Raw genomic sequence first — 6039 nt, 5'->3', positions numbered from 1 at the left:
CTCAGTTCCTTCCACCTGAAAGCCAGACAATTACAAGGACCCTGACAGAAGGGACAGAGTGGGAAGTGTGAATATGCAGGGCCATCTCAACTCTGGTTGCAAGTAAATAACCTTCATTTCTTCTTCAAGTGGCTCTGCATATTCCCAGTTATGGGAAAGATTGATAAACACTGCTGAGACTAACCTGCAGCTGGGAACAGAGTCCTAGTTGAATACTCAAGCAAAATCTTGTCAAATCTACTACTGTCACCTTTAGCAGCAAAATCCAGGGTGCAGTGTTTGGTGAAAGTGTGTACCAAAGTCCAGGCTTCAGCTTTGCAGATCTCAGCAACTGGCTGGAGCCAGGAATTAGCCTCAGCTCTAGTGGAATATAGTCTAATTGAAGCAGATTTAGAAACTTCTGCTAGCATGTAATACTCAGCAATATATTGCTTACTCCACTGAGGAACAGACCGAGAAACTGTATGTCCCCTAGTGTACTTAACATAAGAAATAAAGTCTAGACTTTTGTGGAAACTTAGTACTGTCCAAATAATAGGAGAGAGTCCTTCCAACAGCCTGTGTATGGAGGACACTCTCCTTTATTAGGAATGTCGCATTAGAGGGGAAATGGTAAATAGACTGATTAATATGAAAATCACACATGATGAAAATCAAAAAGATCAGATTTAATGACTACCTTGTCATAATGCATTACAAATGTGTTGTGCATTACTGCCTACAAAGCCTTCCCTTGCAGATGAGGAAGGAATGCTCTAGGCGCCAGATGAACAGTTTACTTCTAGTATGCTGATATGCAGCATTCTTTCCTGACAAAACCTGTGTCCACAAACTTAAGTGGACACCACCCAACCCTTGGTGTGATGTAGTTTGCCTCCACCTGTTGATGAAAGGGGCTATCCTGTCTTCAAAGGAGGGAGTAGAAGAATGCTAGTTGGCTGGTTCTAGACTCTCTGGCATCTTGTCAAAACTGAGGCTGAAGACACTGATGAGGAAATGCACTGTTGAGGTATGGAACCTCATTTGAAAGGTATCGTTCTGTAGGTATTGTTGAGTCTCTGACTGGGCAAAAAGTAAGAAGCTGAAGGCTGGGGATAGTGATGCCTCTGATATTGGAAAGCGGGTGGAGGCCTCCTTTATGTGGATGGGAACGAGCAGTCTATCTTGTGTCCCTCAGTTTTTCTATTAAGTCAGTCTTTTCCCTGTACAGACCTCCCCACTTCAAATGGGTGATCTTCCATCTCCCTTACAGCATCCATAGCTAGAGAAGACGACCAAAGCCATGCATGCCTCCTGATGATCACGGCTGATGTCAGTGCTCTGGCAGCAGAATCTGAAGCAAGAAAGGAGGCTCTGAGGGAATGCACGGCTACATTCTGGCCATCCAGTAAGATGGTGTTTGCCAACCTTCTATCATCAGGAAGGCCCTGGAGAAAGTGTGACATCTCACATAGATCAAGTTGGTAATGGGCTGTGACTGCCAGATAATTCACACCCCGATATCAAGGTACGAGAACACCTTTCTCCCCACTATGTCAGTCCTCCCCACCTCCCAATCACCTAGGGTGCAGTGTGGTTCTTCAGACCTCACCCTGTTGCTGACAGCAGCCACCATTAGTGAGCTAGGCACAAGTGGTTATGAAAATACAAGAAACCTTCAGAGGGGATCTGGTACAGTTTGTCCACCTTTTTAGAGATTGAGGTTGACAAGAGGGAAGATTGGACCATAGATTTGGCTGGCTGAAACAAACCATCCAAGAGGAGGAGTGATATCTTACGGTTTGCAGTAACACCAAGTAGGATGTCCCTAGGGGGGTGCGGGGCCCAGGACAAATCAGCCTCTCCCCTAGTCTCCTTGCCATCTGCCCGCCTGCTGCTTGCCTCCCTATTCGCCTCCTCACTCCGCTCCTCCACCTCACCTGCATATCAGGACAAATGGTGTCCTGGTCATACATTGCTCGGGACATGGGACAAAGGGCTAAATATCAGGACAGTCCCAATTTTATTGAAGCATGGAGCCCTGCGGCCCCGATTCACCCTGCCCAAGGGGTGGCTCTGACACCAAGGATATTGAGTATCAGGTAGGACGTTTCCTCCACTGGCACCACAAGGAGATTCAAAGTAGGCAGTACATGATCCACCAGACCATGGAACTGCACGGGTAGCACTAGCTATAGCATCAAGAGGAAAAGCAGGTCCAAGGATTTTTGAACGTTTGGATTCTTTGCAGATGAATCATCATCCACAAGAAAGGAAACTGAAGACATCCAGAAATGGTACCAATAAGTCCCCAAGCCTGCTAGTATCCCTAACCACTGGGGGTTGGGGACATGCCAATAGGGGGAGGACCAAAGAGTTGTCCAACCTTGCGATAGGTCTCTATCTTTCCCGTATCCTTCTGAAGAGGGAGCAGGTCCAAAGCCGAAAATGAATTTAACAGGGATTCCAGAGGAGGATAGGGATCCAGTTCTTTGTGGAGACCCTGATGGAGTCCTTGGAAGAGGGATCAGAAGGTATTCCAGGAGAGGACCAGCAATGGGATCTGGTTTCTTCTTCGTAATGGGAGATGAAAAGGATGACAACTATGGAACCAAGGGCACTTGCCTCCTTTTGTGCACCACATACTTCACACCCAGATCCAGGGCATGCACTAGAGCTGAAGGGTGGACCTGGGCCATCACAGTGACAGAACTCTCTGGAAAAAGAAGCTGCTCAGGAAACAACAGAAGATCTGAAGATACACATGGGCTCATCTCCATTACTGAAGTTGGAGTTGGAGTAGCTCTCAGCTTCAGAACAGCGGTGGCCTTACCAGAATCAGACAAATAGGATGCACAGGAACAGGCACTGCTAACATTAGCCATCTTGCTCCTCTGCTTCTTTTTCCTCAGTGCTGCAGCATCTGGAACTGAAGGCACTGATGGTCCTCATTCAGAGGCATCATTTACATCCATTTTCCAGGATCTGGAAGAGGCAGTTGGAAATGACGCTGGCCCTGCATCAGAGTGAGATCACGGTGAGGCATGAGGTATGGCACGAGCAAGGGTAGCTGAACTCATTTTTTACTTTTCCAGAACAAGGGCAGTGGGATCCAACCACACAGCCCTTGCTTAGGGCATGTGTTTCCTCAGGGGCTTGACTGGGGGAGCTGCAGGAACAGAGTCCATCCTTGATAGAGGCTGTGACTTCTCGGAACCCTGCAGTTGACCAGAACAGATGGAGGCCAGTGGGGCTAAGGCTGGCTCCTTAGCTTGGAACCAAAAAGTCTAAACAGATCTAGATAGGCTAGCTTGGAGGACTTCCTTAAGCTGGAGGAGTTGTAAATGAATCTTCTTGTGCTGTGGGCTCTGGAGGTGAAAGTCAAGCAGATCAGACAGCCAGAGGGTGAGTGGCCTTCTCCCTTCAGGCACCATATGTGGTCATCTGATATTGGGAAGAGGGCCAGCAGGAAACAAACCTTTCAAATGCCTGGCTTTTTCAGCTTTTTTTTATTTCGCCGTTCCCTGAGACTGGGGAAAACCCTCACTAATTACTGACATACTGTAAGCTAACACTAATTAAAGTTCATAGAAAACTACTCTCCGCTTCAAAGAACTGGAGGTATTCACATCCATCTTGGCATATGGTTGGGAGGAACTGAGGTGGGGAGGGCGCTCTGCCTCTTTTACAGCCTCACCCTCAGCGTGTCAGGATGCTAAGAAGAGGGAGGGGGTGCAAGAGTGCGTTAGTTGACATTGTGAGAAGAGGGTTCTACTGCAAGGTACTGCAAAGTGCCATAGAACCTGTAAGTGGTAATGTGCAGAGCCACTCAAACAACTTTAGGCCTTATCTACCTGGTTAAAAATTTACTAGTTGGAGAGTTGCCACAGGGAAATTGGACAGAGATTAATGGAATGAACCAGATGACCAGTACTAGTAATTTGGCAGCTAATTCACAGAAGACTGAGCCTGAACATGAGAGACTTTCCAGACTGGAAAGTGCCAGAAGAGTGTGGAATAATATACTCTTCAGGGTTATGTATAACAAGCATATGCCCCTGGAGACCAAAAGTTCAGAACTGTGCAGAACAATGGCATACCCTGCAATGCTGTATGATGCAAAGTCTGGGCAACAGTAGGTTCAAGCCCTACAGGTGTTGGAGAAGACATATTTTCACCCCATAAGAGGAGTTACACAAAGAGACAGATTTCAAAATGGAAGTATTAGGGTGGAAGTCAAAGTCTATGATGTTTGGACACATACAAAGGATGACTGAAGGGGAAGATAGCATGGCAGCAGAGGGTGTTAGGAAAAACACTGAGGAAGCAATGGGTTGATTGCATGAAAGATGGTAAAAGCAGGTAGACCTTAGTGCTAGCTCAGATAAAGATGGCAGATGGTTGCAGGACAATCTATACTGTTGATGGGATAAGAGAGAAGAATTCTCCCTCTCTAGCTGGCACTAGCTGAAGGATACCATCTTTCTCAACATGATTTCAATTATCTATGGGGAAAACCTGCTGCTTCTGAAGTTCGGGTTTGTAATTCAAAGCAGAGAAATTGGTCTCAAAGGGAGAAGTTGCTCATGAAAGGAGATGATGAATAGCTTATGTGGGCTTGTTTTCATTTATTTTTAGCCCTTTTGGCTTAAGTTTCCATGTGGGAGGAGGGTGACCACACATAAAACTAGCAACTTTAGAAGGAGTTACCTCCTGGATCATAGAGCATGGTGGAGCAGAGGTAAAGAGGTCCTTGTCTAGCTCATCCCCACTTTATAACTGGAGTGGAAGCGTGTCATGAGTAGTGAGGAAGAGAATATTCCCATGTATTGCGAGATTTTTTTTTAACTAGTAAGAAGGGATATCCCCTAATATGCCCAATTCCTTGCCAATTGCCTCAGTTACCACCAAGAGACTTGGGATCTTTCCCCTGCACATATGGGCTAAACTAAGGCAAATTTTAGAAGCATTTCTAGACTTCTCACCCAAAGATGATTCATCAGAAATGATCAGAGTTTGCTGGTAAGGACTGACCTACCCTTCCAAAGGTGCCTCTGGGGGAATCTTAGTATGTGAGGACAGTGTGTGTGGCTACCAGGCACTACTATGACCAAAGCCCAGAGTTTTTAAGGTACGTGAGGATATACGTAGGTATGACTGTCAATGGGATTTGGCTCTAATACTTAAATCATTTTAGAAAAGGAGATTTAGGCTCCTAAATCAACTCCTTCTAATGACAGTAGTTGCAACTCTGAGCACAGAAGTGCCTATATACAAAAAATCTGGGCCCAAACTTCTATGGGCCAGAAAAATTATTGCAGTGCAAACCCTTTCAATGGCTCTTCAGGGGGTCTTGTCACAGATGGAGCTCCCTGTGGCCTACCTTTTCTATCTGGCAATCTCCACCCTCTTCAGGGTAGGAGAAAAATTGAGAGAAGTGACTAATCCCTCAAAGAGTTATCCCCTAAATGCAGGAAAAGGGAGAAATGACTGCTCAGTGCTGCCCCCAAGTTTGGCTTTGAAAGCTGGGATGGAAACAAGAAAGGCAGGAAGACTGATCTGACAGTCTGTTTGCATAGTTGAAGACAATATGATTGAGGGTGAACAGTGTGTGACTAAAGCCTGAAGCTCTGGACAAGTCTAAACTGCCTCCAGTATCTGCAGGGAGAGAGGAATAGCTTAAATGTCTTGACTAGGGGAGAGCTAATGATGGAGATGTGCATTTCATATGCAAGCATATGAACAAGGACCATGCTCCTAGGAGCTCACAGTCTGAGTGGATGACATACAAGATAATGCTGAAAAATGAGGTAACAAAAAAACCAAGGTGACCACTCACGTTAGGCATGTATTCTTAGGGTACGTCTACACTTAAAACACTGAAGCTGCATTGCTGTAGCTCTTCAATGTAGAGACATAGTACAGTGACAGGAGGAGTTCTCCCACCACTGTACTTAGTACACTTCCCTGAAGAGGCAGTAGCTAGGTTAACAGAAACACTGTCTATACTGGGGATTAGGTGGCATAGCTACATCTGTCAAGAAGGTGGATTTTCCACAT

The sequence above is a fragment of the Gopherus evgoodei genome, chromosome 9 (genome assembly GCF_007399415.2).
Source record: "Gopherus evgoodei ecotype Sinaloan lineage chromosome 9, rGopEvg1_v1.p, whole genome shotgun sequence".
NCBI classification, from domain to species: Eukaryota; Metazoa; Chordata; order Testudines; family Testudinidae; genus Gopherus; species Gopherus evgoodei.
This window is presented reverse-complemented; position numbering follows the sequence as displayed.